At 43.7% G+C, this 18,441-nt stretch overlaps 1 protein-coding gene across 1 annotated transcript in view; it reads left to right on the top strand.

The window, feature by feature from the left end:
* The window catches only part of PCSK5 (proprotein convertase subtilisin/kexin type 5), a 537,419-nt gene that overhangs the window by 440,531 nt on the left and 78,447 nt on the right, over positions 1–18,441 (top strand). The window lies entirely within an intron of this gene.

Genomic DNA, 18,441 nt, shown 5'->3' with positions numbered 1-18,441 from the left:
AGGTTGGGGGAGGATTGCAGCTTCAAGATCCTATGAGTGTTGGGAACCAGGAGTTAGCGTAATGGCTATGTCACTGGACTCCCATGTAATCGACTGCAGTTTGCGTCCCGGACCCGGTGGCTTAAAACTCATGCCGGGCACGTGTGCGTGCGTGCCCAAGGACCCCGAGAGGAGAATGGAGGAGAAGGGATTGCGGCGTGACCATCCCCCCTGGGGGGTGATTTCTCGCTTTCTGTCTCTCTGTCTCGCTCTGTCTGGCGAGCGCACGTGCCCTATAGCAAAAAAACTCAAAAAAAAAAAATGATCCTATGAGTGTTTTATCTGTTGGTCTCTCTGTCTCAGTCTCTCTTTTTATCTGTGTCTTTCTCATGGAAGAAATAAATAAATAAACTTAAAAAAAAGAACAAAGGCCAGCCATTGACGTGGTAGTTAAGGTAGCTGGAGCCCACTTGGCCAACCCTGTGGTATGAGCCCCAGACCCAGTAGCTTGAGAACCATTCAGGACGTGTGTGCATGTACCCAAAATACTGAAGAGAGGAAGAAATGGATGAGAAGGGATTGCAGCAGGACCATGGAAGTGCTTTCTCCGTCTCTCTCTCTCTCTCTCTCTCTCTCTCTCTCTCTCTTCAGTAAGCACATGCATCCTCTGCTCCCCCCACCCCCCCATAAAAAGAAAAGACAGAAAATTTATTTGAACTTCTCTTTAGCTACATTAAAGGTAAGCCCTGGTCGATGCCAACAGGTTAATGTAGTAGTTAAAGCGCTGGACTATGACATGGTCAACTGCAGTTTGAGTTCCAGACCTGGAGGCTTGAATATCACACCAGGTACATGAGCTTATGTGTCCCAAATTCCAAGAGGATAACAAAGAAGAAGGGATTACAAAATGGCCATTCCCCTGGGGGAAGATTTCTCACTTTCTCTCTCACTGTCTCTCTGTGGCAAGTGCACATGCCCTATTGCAAAACAAAATAAACTAAGTCCTGGTCCAAGAAAGTACAATTGTCACTGGTTTTAGATACTACAGTTCTTAGACATTGAAATGCTAGCATAGTGCTTAGAAATATTCCTTAACAGGTGAAATACATATATTTCCTCAGAAGAGTGACAAAGCTGTCACCAAAACTATTAGGTACATGAAGCAAACAGTCCATTATAAAAAAGAATTACATGTACTTATTAGATGTCGACATAATTGCCAATAAAGGACCTAAAGGAGGGATCCTGGTGGCTTGGGTAAATAACAGTCTCCAAATGTTTCTGGGTGCTCATTTCATTGCCACTGCAAAACAAGCCTTTTCTTCTTTTATAGCATTGGTAAAGAATAAGGGTGTGCATGACGGTGTTTTATGGAAACGGAATTCTGTTCCCTTCTATTCACATGCCAAAATATATGAGGCTTCTCTGGTCAAGCTTGTCCTTCTTTCATTAGTGCCAAGTTTCTTAGAAAACCCAGAGATTCCTTAAATGGATCAATGCATCGGTAAATTGCCTTGTCGTCAAAAATGAACTCTCCTGCAGTTAGGCAGCCCCACGTGCATCCGTCATTCAATAGAGTCTCAAGAACCGGGACTGAAAGTAACGATGGCTTCCTACAGGCCCAGTGGTTTCAGAGCAGAGAAGGAAGTGCTGGGCATTGTCAGCCATGCAATTTGTGACCATTAGAAAGATTGGTAGATGCTCTTTCATGGACTCTTTTTGGACTAACAACTAACAATCTCTCTCTCTCTCTCTCTCTCTCTCTCTCTCTCTCTCTTCAGTAAGCACATGCATCCTCTGCTCCCCCCACCCCCCCATAAAAAGAAAAGACAGAAAATTTATTTGAACTTCTCTTTAGCTACATTAAAGGTAAGCCCTGGTCGATGCCAACAGGTTAATGTAGTAGTTAAAGCGCTGGACTATGACATGGTCAACTGCAGTTTGAGTTCCAGACCTGGAGGCTTGAATATCACACCAGGTACATGAGCTTATGTGTCCCAAATTCCAAGAGGATAACAAAGAAGAAGGGATTACAAAATGGCCATTCCCCTGGGGGAAGATTTCTCACTTTCTCTCTCACTGTCTCTCTGTGGCAAGTGCACATGCCCTATTGCAAAACAAAATAAACTAAGTCCTGGTCCAAGAAAGTACAATTGTCACTGGTTTTAGATACTACAGTTCTTAGACATTGAAATGCTAGCATAGTGCTTAGAAATATTCCTTAACAGGTGAAATACATATATTTCCTCAGAAGAGTGACAAAGCTGTCACCAAAACTATTAGGTACATGAAGCAAACAGTCCATTATAAAAAAGAATTACATGTACTTATTAGATGTCGACATAATTGCCAATAAAGGACCTAAAGGAGGGATCCTGGTGGCTTGGGTAAATAACAGTCTCCAAATGTTTCTGGGTGCTCATTTCATTGCCACTGCAAAACAAGCCTTTTCTTCTTTTATAGCATTGGTAAAGAATAAGGGTGTGCATGACGGTGTTTTATGGAAACGGAATTCTGTTCCCTTCTATTCACATGCCAAAATATATGAGGCTTCTCTGGTCAAGCTTGTCCTTCTTTCATTAGTGCCAAGTTTCTTAGAAAACCCAGAGATTCCTTAAATGGATCAATGCATCGGTAAATTGCCTTGTCGTCAAAAATGAACTCTCCTGCAGTTAGGCAGCCCCACGTGCATCCGTCATTCAATAGAGTCTCAAGAACCGGGACTGAAAGTAACGATGGCTTCCTACAGGCCCAGTGGTTTCAGAGCAGAGAAGGAAGTGCTGGGCATTGTCAGCCATGCAATTTGTGACCATTAGAAAGATTGGTAGATGCTCTTTCATGGACTCTTTTTGGACTAACAACTAACAACAGAGCCCATCTGGAGCACAAAAGCTCTCAACCTAGAGAAAAGAGACAGCGCGGATGAGCAACTTCCCCGCACCTTCCCCATTCAGAGGTGCTAATAAGCAAAAATGCTGAATTACTGTGATTACCCCCAACTTGAAAATAGCTTATCAGCTGCCAATATGAATGAAGGCCCCTGGGGGACTGTGAAATGCCAGGAAGAACAATGGCCTTGGAGACAGAATCTTTATAATGTCTGAAAGAGGCGTTTCAGAAGACCACAAAACGGCCAGCCTTATAAAATGGAGCTCTTATTCTAAGTGAACCCTGCAAACTGATCCTGGGGTGTTGCCATGCCATAGAGAAGGAAAATAGAAGAGCTTTCACAAAACAATCAGGCCCATAAAATTTGAAATGAAGGGTGAGATAGGAGCAATTATCTGAAAGAATCCTATGCTAGATAAGCAGCCAATTTAAGGTATTTCATGGTGGAGCAGAGCTCTCCCCAAATTCGGCAGATAATTGTTAGCCTTTCTACTCTGTGTTATTGTGCAGACTTAATCATACTGTGAAATCCCCTCTCGTCTTCAGACCTAAGTGCCACCGAAATGCTGTGAGCGTGGTCACATGAGGTTCATTAGGAAGAAGAGCTTGGCTTTGTGGAGAATGGATATTTGGCTGTTGCATGGAATCTTTTCTCCATTATCACAAAGCTCCTGTGTTAAGGCCATTGTAGACTTACTGCAGAGCCATCTCCCCGCTCAGCAAGACATCATATCTCAGTGGTGGCTTGCCTCACTGGCAGGTGCTAAGCTTTTATTTTGATTATTATAATGGGTAATTTTTTTATGAATCATTTAGATTAAGTATTGCCCCAGCCTGAGTTCTCCTTTATAGCTAACTTTTCTCTTTATTTACTGTGGCATCCAAACAAGCAGTATTTATTTCTAAATTTCTGTTCTCTTGGAAATGGGCTTTCCAATATTGAAGAGTGCTGGCTTTTTGGTGCAGTAATGCATTGCCCACTCTCACAAAGCCCACATGCACACTCGTGGAGTGTGGGAGCCTGCACGCATATGCCCACACCCCCACACACGTGCATGCATACCTTTGTGGGGCTGCCGTCCCTTGTATTGTTCTAACATGGAACCAGAGGGGTGGACAGACTGATTTGTGCAAGATACCAGGACAGGTGCCATTAGTTGGTGCAGCAGCAAATTACATAAAAGTGCTTCCAATCTTTCACTGTTTTCTCGAGATGGGTCAGCTTCGTGCTCACAGTGCTGCTCTTGACCTATCATCCTGCGTATGTTTCCAGCTCTCAGATGGACACCTTACATTTGAAAAAATCTCTTGAAAAGCTGCCACTTTGGGAGACCATCCACCCCTCACACACACACACACACACACACACACACACACACACAAACACACACACACATGCTTGTCACCTTTCCCTGTTTCTCTGGTTAATAATGTCCTTATTATAAATCATACCGAATGTTTGCTTTTTTGTAATTTTTATTTATTCTCAGAGGGTGTGTGCTCTCATGAGTGTGTGTGTGTATGTGTGAAAGAGAGGAAGCATCCCCCAATGGGTTGTGGTCACACTGCAATCCCCTTCCTTCTATTTCTCCATCCTGCCAGAATTTTAAGACGGGCGTGCACACACGTCTGGTGTGGTTCTCAAGCTGTGGGGCGGGATTCAAACCGCAGTCAGTCATTAAGGACCCAGCTTCCTGTACACAACACCTAGTCACTATGTTACCCAGCCAGCCCCTGAGAGTTTTTTTAAAAAGCCCACAGTGACAAGACTTGCATTGTTGCCTGGGGGTCACCTACATGGATAGATTTGTACGGTTCTTAGTCACAGGCAGTCCAAAGCATCATCTCCTGGTTATCTTGTTTATGCCTCTTATAGAATAAAGGAAAAACAACAACAAAAAAAAGCTAAAAGACGTGGTTTTAATTTTCAAAGAAGTAGAAGTATAGGGCTAGCGGTCAAAACTGGATTTCCTAATCAGCTACCAGTAGTCAGCCACTCGACTTTGCTCAAATGCTTGAATGTTTCTAGGTCTCAGTTTCTTTATCCATATAACTTGAGGGTGGGTGGAAATTGAACAAAATCAAGGGTCCTAAGTTCAAGCCTCTACAGGTGTCCAGGGGGTGCCTTGGTCAAGGGGGCCAGGTGAGCACGGAGGCCATAGGGGCATCCCCACGTGTAGGAGCTGTTTGTTATTGAGCTCCAGGCAACTGCTGCATGCAAATCTTGGGGTAGGCCAGATTTTTTGAGAGCTCTTTTGATTTCTTTTTTTTTTCTTCTTTTAGAGAGATTTTTGCCACAGGGCGCGTGCGCTCACCAGACAGAGAGAGAGAGAGACAGAGAGAAAGAAAGTGAGAAATCACCCCCCAGGGGGGATGGCCACGCTGCAATCCCTTCTCCTCCATTCTCCTCTCAGGATCTTGGGCATGCATGCACACATGCCCGACGTGAGTTTAAGCCATCGGGTCCGGGACTTGAACCACAGTCGACTACGTGGGAGTCCAGCAACATAGCCATTATGCTAACTGCTGGTCCCAAGAGAACTCTTTTGATTTCTTTAAACACGGTATAGGTCAACCCCGTGCTGGCCCAATGGTCATGTTTGCCAACTAGCCGTAACACTGTTGGACTCTCAGGGCTCTCCTTTCCCATTTTGTATGATGTGTAGAGCTGGGTAGCAGTTCACATACAAAGCAACTTTTCAGAGGAGTAAATATACCCCCAAAAAGAGGATGGTCAAATCTTTCAGGCTATCAAATGATTAAGAATTATACTAAAGGGCAGCAGATGGCATGGTGATTAAGGCACTGGACTCTCACATGGCTGACTTGAGGTTCAAATCCCAGCCCTGGTGGCTTGCTTTCTCACTCTCCCTCTCTCTCTTTCTGTCTCTGTCTCTCTATGATCAAATTAAAATAATAATAATAAATTAAATGAATAATTCTGTTTTTAAAAAAAGAATTACATTGGGGTTGGCAGGTGGTTAAGACATGGTGGTTAAGAGCGCTGGACTTCCACATGGCCAACTGCATTTCGAGTCCCAGACCCGGCAGCTTGTTTTCTCTCTCTCCCTCTCTCTAGATCTCTCACTCTGTCCCTCTCTGGTCAAATTAAAATAAATAAATAAAGTTAAATAAAAAAATAATTCTTTAAAAAAAAGAATTGTGCTAATCACTCCTCACAGTTTCAGCAGGTCAAAGAAACATGAAGGAATATTGAGATGAGACTCCTGACTTTTAAGGGGAAGAAGCTTAACAGAAACATGAAAGGCAACAAAACTCCATCTTTAACTACGTGGCTTTTCCGACCGGCAGTATACATAAGGAAGAACAAGTGAAAGGGTTTCTGCATAATTTACCTCACAGCTCTGGAGACGGAGACAAACCTCCCAGATCTGTAAGAAATAAAAGCACAGAAGCACAGAGAAAGGAGCAATCAAAACATACCTAGTGTTCCATAGAAGCCATCAAATAACACAGAAGAGAAAATGCAAAGCCATAAATAATACACAGAACACAGGCAAACTCTCAGATCAAGAGAAACATTTTTGAAGAAAACTATTTCCAAAATCTATGAAGTTTTAAAAAGGTAGAGCAATAGGCAGAGGTTCCAAACCTAGAGGGAAAGATAGATTCTCTGGCTGGTGCCTCCCGATTAATGAGTAGAGCGTGATCCCGTTGCTATAGCAACTTGAAGATACACAAAAGAAAACATCACTTCTTTAAAATATGACTGATGATGAATAGGCAGAGTCTTTCAAAATATCTTTTTAAAGATGTGAACAACTCTTCTTTTTTTTTTTTAAGCAAACGACACTGGATTGCTCTTAGTTTTGTTTTGTTTTGTTTTGTTTTTCCCAGATAACAAAACTTGTTTACACAAGCCCTAGTTTGTTTACACAAACCAGCAATTTGGGCAAAAAGTAATGACCACAAAATACATCTGTTGAAGACTAAGTTTTGCTTTTCGGCAGTTTTGTTTCTACTTAAGCAGCAAGGGAGATAAATGTATGTTGTCTTGGTTTTGCTTTTTTCCAACAATATATTTAGTTGGAGGGTCTCCTTAGGTGCTGAGAACGTGAACTGTACCTCAGCAGTTGGGAAATGAAAGGTTAGACTTGCTGTAACCTCTCCTTGTCTGTCTGAATGGAGAGGTAATAAAAAGCATGATTTTGGTGGGACTGCACTTCCATCCCATCCGCTTTTCCAGCCTGGCTCCTGCAGTGCTGGACCCTGATTTCAGAATCCAAAGAATTATTCTGTTTTGCTCCAGGCTGTTCAACTTTGGCACAGTGTCCTGAATAGACTGGAGATTCCACACCAGGTCTTGAAATGAAAACTGCCGTGATTAAATATCCTGGGGACCCCTTCCGTGGGGGACAGAGGGCTCTTAATCAAATGATTTGGGTAAACTGTTGGCGCAAAGTTGTTGGCCAAAGTCCCAGCTGAAGTGTCCCAAGACCTGAGGCCCGAACAGACATTCTTTAGCTGAAAATATGCCCTGAGCTTTTGCTAACCAGTAGAGGGGTCAATGATCTTGAATAGCAAACCAAGGCCGCATAATACAGTTTTTCAGAAAAGGCGTGTGAATAGTTTTATTATGTAAGAATATGTCATCCTCAATAGAAGCCATGCAAAGAGCAGATAAAGAAATCACTTAAAATTTGTAGGAACAGAAGTTCCCAAATCTGCATTTGCTCTGTGGGACCTTGGACAAGTCACTGAGGTTCTCAGGGGGGGCTCAGTTTACTCACCCTTAAAATGAAGAGGGTGGACCGCCTTCAATTCAGAAAACATACCGAACCTCCTACGTGTGGTCATCACCCATCAATATCCATGACACTCCTCCTGAGTCTACAGCTGTAGATACAGCAGCGCCCACTCGTCTGCCCGGGCCACAGTTCTAGGAATCTCTTTATTCCTCCCTCTCCCTCTGCACTTTGTTAGATATAAAGCCGTAATCTTCTATCATAACTCGCTCCACAATTCAGAACCAAATGAGCAGAAAAGAGAAGAGATTATTCATAAAAAAAAGCAAAACATCAGTTTTCTTGCTTACGAAGGTAGAATAGAGGAGGAGTGGTTAAAGCACTGGACTCCCACATGGCTGACTGCGATTCGAGTTCCAGACCGAAGGCTTAAAACTCCCACCAGGCAGGACCAGCAGATGGTGTAATGGTTACGTTGCTAGACTCCCATGTAGTTGACCACGGTTCGAGTTCTGGACCTGGCAGCTTAAACTCACGCCAGGCGCGTGTGCGTGCGTGCCCAAGATCCTGAGAGGAAAATAAAGAGAAGGGATTGTGGTGTGGCCATCTTCCCTGGGAGATGATTTCTCACTTTCTGTCTCTCTCTGTCTCTCTCTCTCTCTGGTGAGCACACACACCCTATAGCAAAAAATCTCTCTTTAAGAAAAAGCTAGAATGTGAACGAGATTTCTAAACTGTGGACTTTGAACACTGCTCCTGCCTGTGATAACTCCAAACTCACTCAGTCAGGCATGGTGAGTTCTTCTCCCGAACTCATCCATCTCACACGATGAAACGCTTCTGCTGGGAAGAAATGGGTGGGTTCACAAGAAGGACTGGCAGCTCTTTTTTCTATATGTCAAAGATCAAGACAGAAACACAGGGAATGACGGTGCCACCTGAACTCTAGTAAGTCCCCCTATCAGCTTCCTACGGCTGTTGTAACAAGCACGGTAAATTAGGAGGCTTCACGCAGCAGAAGCGTACTCTCTCACAGTTTTGAAGGCTGGAAGTCTGAAATCATGGAGTGGCAGAGTTCACAGAGAAAGGAGCAATCAAAACATACCTAGTGTTCCATAGAAGCCATCAAATAACACAGAAGAGAAAATGCAAAGCCATAAATAATACACAGAACACAGGCAAACTCTCAGATCAAGAGAAACATTTTTGAAGAAAACTATTTCCAAAATCTATGAAGTTTTAAAAAGGTAGAGCAATAGGCAGAGGTTCCAAACCTAGAGGGAAAGATAGATTCTCTGGCTGGTGCCTCCCGATTAATGAGTAGAGCGTGATCCCGTTGCTATAGCAACTTGAAGATACACAAAAGAAAACATCACTTCTTTAAAATATGACTGATGATGAATAGGCAGAGTCTTTCAAAATATCTTTTTAAAGATGTGAACAACTCTTCTTTTTTTTTTTTAAGCAAACGACACTGGATTGCTCTTAGTTTTGTTTTGTTTTGTTTTGTTTTTCCCAGATAACAAAACTTGTTTACACAAGCCCTAGTTTGTTTACACAAACCAGCAATTTGGGCAAAAAGTAATGACCACAAAATACATCTGTTGAAGACTAAGTTTTGCTTTTCGGCAGTTTTGTTTCTACTTAAGCAGCAAGGGAGATAAATGTATGTTGTCTTGGTTTTGCTTTTTTCCAACAATATATTTAGTTGGAGGGTCTCCTTAGGTGCTGAGAACGTGAACTGTACCTCAGCAGTTGGGAAATGAAAGGTTAGACTTGCTGTAACCTCTCCTTGTCTGTCTGAATGGAGAGGTAATAAAAAGCATGATTTTGGTGGGACTGCACTTCCATCCCATCCGCTTTTCCAGCCTGGCTCCTGCAGTGCTGGACCCTGATTTCAGAATCCAAAGAATTATTCTGTTTTGCTCCAGGCTGTTCAACTTTGGCACAGTGTCCTGAATAGACTGGAGATTCCACACCAGGTCTTGAAATGAAAACTGCCGTGATTAAATATCCTGGGGACCCCTTCCGTGGGGGACAGAGGGCTCTTAATCAAATGATTTGGGTAAACTGTTGGCGCAAAGTTGTTGGCCAAAGTCCCAGCTGAAGTGTCCCAAGACCTGAGGCCCGAACAGACATTCTTTAGCTGAAAATATGCCCTGAGCTTTTGCTAACCAGTAGAGGGGTCAATGATCTTGAATAGCAAACCAAGGCCGCATAATACAGTTTTTCAGAAAAGGCGTGTGAATAGTTTTATTATGTAAGAATATGTCATCCTCAATAGAAGCCATGCAAAGAGCAGATAAAGAAATCACTTAAAATTTGTAGGAACAGAAGTTCCCAAATCTGCATTTGCTCTGTGGGACCTTGGACAAGTCACTGAGGTTCTCAGGGGGGGCTCAGTTTACTCACCCTTAAAATGAAGAGGGTGGACCGCCTTCAATTCAGAAAACATACCGAACCTCCTACGTGTGGTCATCACCCATCAATATCCATGACACTCCTCCTGAGTCTACAGCTGTAGATACAGCAGCGCCCACTCGTCTGCCCGGGCCACAGTTCTAGGAATCTCTTTATTCCTCCCTCTCCCTCTGCACTTTGTTAGATATAAAGCCGTAATCTTCTATCATAACTCGCTCCACAATTCAGAACCAAATGAGCAGAAAAGAGAAGAGATTATTCATAAAAAAAAGCAAAACATCAGTTTTCTTGCTTACGAAGGTAGAATAGAGGAGGAGTGGTTAAAGCACTGGACTCCCACATGGCTGACTGCGATTCGAGTTCCAGACCGAAGGCTTAAAACTCCCACCAGGCAGGACCAGCAGATGGTGTAATGGTTACGTTGCTAGACTCCCATGTAGTTGACCACGGTTCGAGTTCTGGACCTGGCAGCTTAAACTCACGCCAGGCGCGTGTGCGTGCGTGCCCAAGATCCTGAGAGGAAAATAAAGAGAAGGGATTGTGGTGTGGCCATCTTCCCTGGGAGATGATTTCTCACTTTCTGTCTCTCTCTGTCTCTCTCTCTCTCTGGTGAGCACACACACCCTATAGCAAAAAATCTCTCTTTAAGAAAAAGCTAGAATGTGAACGAGATTTCTAAACTGTGGACTTTGAACACTGCTCCTGCCTGTGATAACTCCAAACTCACTCAGTCAGGCATGGTGAGTTCTTCTCCCGAACTCATCCATCTCACACGATGAAACGCTTCTGCTGGGAAGAAATGGGTGGGTTCACAAGAAGGACTGGCAGCTCTTTTTTCTATATGTCAAAGATCAAGACAGAAACACAGGGAATGACGGTGCCACCTGAACTCTAGTAAGTCACCCTATCAGCTTCCTACGGCTGTTGTAACAAGCACGGTAAATTAGGAGGCTTCACGCAGCAGAAGCGTACTCTCTCACAGTTTTGAAGGCTGGAAGTCTGAAATCATGGAGTGGCAGAGTTGGTCCCTCCTGGAGGCCCTTGGAGAAGATTCCTTTTGCATTTTCCTAGCCCTTGGTGGTTGCTGGCAATCCGCGCTATTCTTGGGCTTGCAGCAGTGTAACTCTAATCTCTGCTCCACAGACTCATGACCCTCTTCCTTCTGCATCTGTGTCTTCATGTGGCATTCTTTTTTTTTCTTTTCTTCTCTCTCTTTTTAATTTCTAGTGGATGCATGCACTCACAGAGACACAGAGAGAGAAAGTGTGAGTAACCCCCAACAGGGTCCACAATCCCTTCTCCATTTTTCTATCCTGTTGGGATTTGGGCACACACACACACACACACACACACACACACACACACATGCTCACCAAGCCAATGGGGCAGGGATTCAAACCATGGTCGGCCATGTGGGATCAGGCTCCTTAGGCATAGTGCTTTACCACTGCACTATGGAGCGGGCCCAGACTGTAAATTCTTTTTTTGTTTGTTTGTTTTTAATCATCAGAGAGTGCATGCACTCACCAGAGAGAAAGTAAAGAGAGGGAGAAAGCACCTCCCCAATGGAACAGGGTTATGCTATAATCCCTTCTCCTCCATTTCTCCCATTGGGATTTTGGACATGCATGCGCACATGACCAGTGTGCCTTTCAAGCTGCTGGGGCTGGGACTTGAGCCATGGTTGGCCATCTGGGACCTAGCTCCCCCAACCACTGGGCTCTGGGGATGGTCCAGAATGCAAATTCTTGAGGGTAGGAATTACCTTTATCATCTTTATACGCTCCTCCTAATATTCAGTGCAGTGTAGGCACGACAGTAATGTAGGTATTTGTTTGGTACTCCCAGCTCCATTTCTCTGTGGAGTGCTCTTCTTTTCCCATCCACCCAGATGCTCAAGCCAAAGCCAGGAGTCAAACCACCACACCCCGGGAACCAGCAGTTAGCGTAATGGCTATGTCGCTGGACTCCCATGTAGTCGACCGCAGTTCGCGTCCCGGACCCAGTGGCTTAAAACTCACGCCGGGCGCGTGTGCGTGCGTGCCCAAGATCCCGAGAGGAGAATGGAGGAGAAGGGATTGCAGCGTGACCATCCCCCCTGGGGAGCGATTTCTCGCTTTCTGTCTCTATGTCTCTCTCTATCTGTCTGGAAAGCGCACGCGTCCTATAGTGAAAATCTCTCTCAAAAAACAAAAAAAAAAAAAAAAAAAAAGGCAATCACACCCCCCCATGTCTTGTCATCTAATCTCAACATGACCTTGTTAGCTTTTCTCACATCCAAGTTTTCTTATTACTGCAGCCAAGGTCTTAGTTTATCTTTAAGTGTTCTCCTCCAGTATATTCTCAGCAAAAGCATTTCTCAAGTATGTTTTATGTTATCTTAGTTTAGCAAGATTTAATAGATGTAACTATTCCTACGGTTAAATAAGCCATTTCCACACAGCACCTGCAGCAATCTTTTTAAGCTGTTCAGATCACATCAGGTCTTTTTTTGTTATAAAGCTTCTCGTGGCTCCTTATTACTCAGAGTAGAATGTGAACTTCTCATCCTGATCTGTGAGACCCTACGAGATCTGTCATTCCTCCTGCCCTGGCCTCATCTCCTGGTTCTCTTTCTCTCCATCTCCTCTAGCCACTCTGGCCTCTGGGAGGTCCTTGAATAAGACAGGCTTTCTCTGGCCTCTGACCTCAGAACTTCACTTTCATAGCTTCTTGTTATTCAGACCTCTATTCAAATTTCATTTTTTTTTTCAATTCTGGGGGTTCTCTATACATGTGTACATGAGGAGGGGGCTGCAGAAAAAGAGGGAGAAGAGAGAGAGAGCCCTCCAAAAGGGTGGTCACATCACAATTTTTTTCCCTCTCATTCTCCATCCCATCATGATCCTGGGTGTGCTCATGTGTGTGCTCAGCATGTAAGCCACTGGGGTCAGGGCTTGGCCCCTGGTCAACTGTATGGGATTCCATTTATGCTCAGAGCTAAACCACTGCATATGGGATCAGCCTATCAAGCAGCAGTTCTTAAAATATACTCTCCCTAACTGCCCATCTAAGTTAGAACCTCTTTCCTCCTCTCCAGCCTCATCACTCTCTACTCTTTTTTGTTATTTATGTGGGTATTTTCCCTTCACTCAACATATTTCAGGAGCATTTTCTAAGAACCAGGCAATGCTCTTATTAGAGATACAAGAAAGAAAACAACCTGTCTTTGTATAGCTTGCTTTTGGGGGGCTGTGGGAGGTTGCCATAAGGCACATGTGTGCATGGCGAGATCAGAGGGAAAAGGTGAGAAATCACATGCCCTCATCGGGGGGCTGGTCATGTGCATGCCCTCCTTCTCCATCTCCTCTCAGGATTTTGGGCATACATGCAAATGTGCCTGGCATGATTTTCAAGTTGCCATGTCTGGGACTTGAACTATGCTGATGGCCATGTGGGAGCCAGTCACCTCAACCTCTATGCCACCTGCTGGTCCTTGATTTTTCTTTTTTAATTATGTCATCTCTCCTAAAATATAAGATCCAGAATAAATGAGCACATCAGTGAACACAGAACTGTAGGGAAGAGAGGGAACCAGCAGTTAGCGTAATGGCTATGTCGCTGGACTCCCACGTAGTCAACCGCGGTTCGTGTCCCGGACCCGGTGGCTTAAAACTCACGCCGGGCGCATGTGCGTGCATGCCCAAGATCCCGAGAGGAGAATGGAGGAGAAGGGATTGCGGCGTGACCATCCCCTCTGGGGGGTGATTTCTCGCTTTCTGTCTCTATGTCTCTCTCTGTCTGTCTGGCGAGCGCACGCGCCCTACAGTGAAAATCTCTCCAAAAAAAAAAAAAAAAAAAGGCAAAAAAAAAAAAAAAAGAACTGTAGGGAAGGATCCTTATAGGAATCAGCCGCATATATGTATTCATCACTTCCACCTGCTAGTCAGCCTGGGGAAGCATGGGAATCCACCCCCTGTCTGCTCTTAGGATATTCTGTTACTGGAATCAGAGGACCCAATGAAGTATGGAGTGCAGTGGAGGACTGAACACGCTTTTAGCCAACATTTGTAGACAATGATTTCTATTATTTATTCAGGTCCCTTCTACTACTGTGTCCCCCCTCCCCACCGGGGGCTGTGCTCCATTGTCAGCTGCACCATTCTCAGTTCCTGCCAATTCAAATAGTTATTCATTGTCCTTGGACACCAGCGAGGATAAAATGACTGAAAATCATCAACAATCTCCCTAACCAAATACTTTGTATCCCAGCACCACAGAACCTTCCAGAAAAATCTTCTGCTCTGGCAAAGCTGTCAGAGCATCCATTTTGTATTCAAGTGTTAATTATTTGAAGCAATTCTAAGTGCAAGGCCTATTTGAATTATGTACTTTTTAGTGCTATTTGGGGCTTATAATTAGCAGCACTCTTCGGGCATATAAATCCCTTACCCAGTTCATTATCCTCGGGTGGACTGAAGAATGTCAGTGACTCTCTTGCAAATTTGTACGGCATCGTCCAATAAGTAAGTACATATTTACTCTGGGAGACTATGCATTATTGACAATTTGTTTAATTATCTCTCAAAACAATTCAGTATTGGCTGCTTATCATGCCGTCTCTCCCTGGGAGGGAGCAGTAGAACATCTCAGCAGGGTAGACATTCTGCTGATGCTCCAACAAGACTGCAGGTGCTCAGCAAGGGAATTGTTTCCGAATGCTTGGCCCCAGTGACAGCCCCCAGTCTGGTGAGTGGCTCTGAGGCTGAGCCAAGAATAACCCCATTTGCTAGTCATCTGCCTCCTCTACAGAATCCTATCAGAAAAAAGCAACCCACTTAAAAGGTTTTTTGCAAAGAGTTTGTACACACATCTGCCACTGTTTCAACCACAGCCCATGGGAGAAAGTCAGTCTTGTCCTGGTGATGGTGAATTAGGAAGTGCTGAGAGACGAAGTAGAAAGATGAGAAAGCAGAAGTGGGTCGGAAAGGCAGGACAAAACATAAAGAACATAACCAAATGGCAAGCTCCCTCAGGAAAGATCCATAGGAGGAAAGCACTGTTTCCAAACGTGTGGCCCACATGATGCCTGGCACTCAAACCTGAGGACTTCCTTTTCTTTTTCTTTCTTTTCAAAATTTTTTAAAAGTCTATTTACTTTTTCCATGAGAAAGAGACTGCACCTCCAACAAAGTCTTGATGCCACAACCCACCGCTGGTCTTTGGCCAGCCTCAGATAATGGGCAAACATGTGCCAGATACACTTAGGGAGGTGTCCAGACTTGAACCAGAAACCTTCCCATATGGGATTGCCTAGCAGAGCATCGCTTTTTACCACTGTGCCACCATCTGGCCCCTTCTTTTTTTTTCTTAATAACATTTTGCTCTTATTAGCTCTATCACACACAGTATTAAGAAAATGTGGAGGGGCAGTGACCAGCAGTTAGCGTAATGGCTAGGTCTCTAGACTCCCACGTAGTCGACTGTGGTTTGCATCCCAGACCTGGTGGCTTAAAACTCACGCCGGGTGTGTGTGCGTGCGTGCCCAAGATTCCGAGAGGAGAACGGAGGAGAAGGAATTGCGGTGTGGCGATCCCCCCTGGGGGGTGATTTCTTGCTTTCTGTCTCTTTGTCTCTGTCTGGCAAACGCACGCGCCCTATAGCAAAGGCCTCTCCAAAAAAAAAAAAGGAAAGAAAATATGAAGGGACCACCAGATAGTGAAGGAGTTATGTCACTGGACTCCCACATGGCCAACTGTGGCTCGAGTCCCAGAGCTGGTAGCTTGAAAATCACACTGGGTGTTTGTGCATGCAAGCCCAAGATTCTGGGAGGAGAATGGAGGGAAGGTGCAGTATGGCCATTCCCTCTGGGGAGGGCGATTTCTCACTGTGTCTGTCTCTCTGTCTTCCTGGCGAGCACACATGCCCGAAGGCAAAAAATCTCTCAAAAAGAAAATAAAAAAGAAAAAGAAATGAAATGAAATCAGATTACTGAACATTTTAGCTTTTTACTTTTTGATTTATTTATTTTTTTTAACTTTATTAAAATTCATGACAGAGCGTACGCACACATGATAAAGAAATGGGCACCTTCCACAAGGTCTGGTCACTGAGTAATCCCCTTCCTCCAGTCCTCCAGCCTGTCAGATTCTAGACACTTGTATGCCATGTTTCAGCATATTTCAGGCTGACTGGGCCAGGGGTTTGAACCACAATCACCATGTGGGATACAGTTTCTCTTAAACGGTACATTATTGCTGAGATACAGAGCCAGCCCCCTTTGGGTAGTTTATAAAGCCAAATCTACACATACAGATAAATATACGTACCTATTATTTATATATACTATCTATACATACACAAAGATAAGGATTATCATCCTTTTCTACATAGCCAATCATGAAAATGTCGTTAGCATTCTTGAGAAACAAAATTTAAGGCTGTCTACTAGTCCGTCTTTATAAATGTACCACACGTTTTCAACTATTCCCAACAGATGAACTTTCCGATTGTTTCTTGTTGGACACAGTCATGGTTATTTTCATCTAGAAAGTTTGTTCTGGGGACCAATTTATGTACTGAAGCTATAGAGGGTGATAGAAAGATGGGGAAAGTAGAAGATAATTATATCATTTAAATGTCTTTGTTTATATCTCTAGTTTATGCTTATCTCCTGAAGCAAAAATGCTAGATGAAGAAGTTAATTGGAAGCAGATAGCCCGTCTATAAATTATGCAGGCTGGAAGCCAGGTGCGGGGGGTACCTTACATACATGTGCATGAATGACCCCATGGGAGGGCCATTTTTTCCAATTATAACCATAAGGAACCAAATGCAAAACATGTTTTTGCAAAGCTAAATGTGACATCATTATGGTCAGCCATGGTAGTGCACCATTAGCTTACTGCTAATGCTGGATCCACCTGGAAGAGGAGGGGTTCAGTTCCTGGGTCAACCTGTACACAGTAACTTCACACGCATGTGCCCCTGATCCTGGCTGGGAAGGCTTGGGAAAGGATCGTGTCATAAGACCCTATTTACAGTGCCTGTCTCTCTTGTTCTGATTAAATAAATAAGTAAAGTTGAAAATAATATGAATTCATAAGCTCAGATGTGACATTTGTGAGGTGAGGTCTGAGTTACTAGTCTAGAAAGAGATGTGCAAGACACCTTGAACTGCAGAAAAAAAAATAGTATTTAAGTTCACAATTATTTTTATATTACCTGCTTTCTACTTAAATATGCCTTTTTAATATGTGTAAAGTTCATGCACTGGTATATAATAAATAACAGTAATTTATGCATATATATGCATGAGGATGCATGCTAATTTTTATGCTAACAAAGTAAACTACCAAATGGTATGGAGTTTATTATTTTAGATTTCTGTTACTGCGGGATCTTGGAGAGCAATTGGAGCTAGAAATCTATTGGGTTGTTGGAAAAGTCATGACACATTTTTATATAGAAAAGCATATGGGACCAGCAGTTAGCGTAATGGCTATGTCGCTGAACTCCCATGTAGTCGACCGCGGTTCAAGCTCCGGACCCGGTGGCTTAAATTCATGCTGGGTGCATGTGCGTGCGTGCCCAAGATCCTGAGAGGAGAATGGAGGAGAAGGGATTGCGGTGTGGCCATTTCCCCTGGGGGGTAATTTCTCGCTTTCCGTCTTCTCTTTCTGGTGAGCGCATGCGCCCTATAGCAAAAACCTCTACAAAAAAAAAAAAAAAGAAAAGCATAGAAATAATACGTCATGATGTTTTGACAACCCAAGGTGAATCCTTGGAAGGTGAACAGAGCACCAAGTTCGGTAATGCCTAAGACATCAAAAGCTAGAGCACAGAAGGCAACTAAACCACAGGTTGAGATTACTGGGGAAAACAAGCAGCCAGGGAATGTTGAGTTGCAATTAAGTGGGTAATATTTTGGGGAATATTTACAGATGAGGATTAAGGTTGTGAAAGTAGGAAGAACCTAAGGAGTCTAGTCACCTAAGAAGAGACAGAGAGATGAAAGCCTAGGCGTCTCCCTAAAGCACAAATCCAGCATGACCATTCTCTCGCCATTACCAGCTTAGAACAACTGATAACAATGAGGAAAACTAACGGCATCCCTCAGCTGTTATAAGACATAACCATGGTGTGTCATCTGAGGCAGTAACCTGGTAGTTCCTCACAGTAATGGGATACAGGACAGAGAGGTCTCAGTAGGGAGTGGTGGAGGGAGGTCTGGCTAGTGTGTAGATCAAAGTCCTAGAAGCTGGAAGAAAATAGACAAAGGCAGGGTAGGAACACCCTAAAATCAGCATTGGCCTACAGTTGTGAAGGGGCTCAATTCTGTCTGACTATAGTATCTTATCCATGACTAAAATTAAAATTCTGGTGTGTATATATGTGGTGTGTATATATATATATATATATATATATATATATATATATATATATATATGTAGTCTATGACAAAGGG

Source organism: Tupaia chinensis, unplaced genomic scaffold (genome assembly GCF_000334495.1).
Source record: "Tupaia chinensis unplaced genomic scaffold, TupChi_1.0 Scaffold000147_1, whole genome shotgun sequence".
NCBI lineage: Eukaryota > Metazoa > Chordata > Mammalia > Scandentia > Tupaiidae > Tupaia > Tupaia belangeri.
This window is presented reverse-complemented; position numbering and strand designations above follow the sequence as displayed.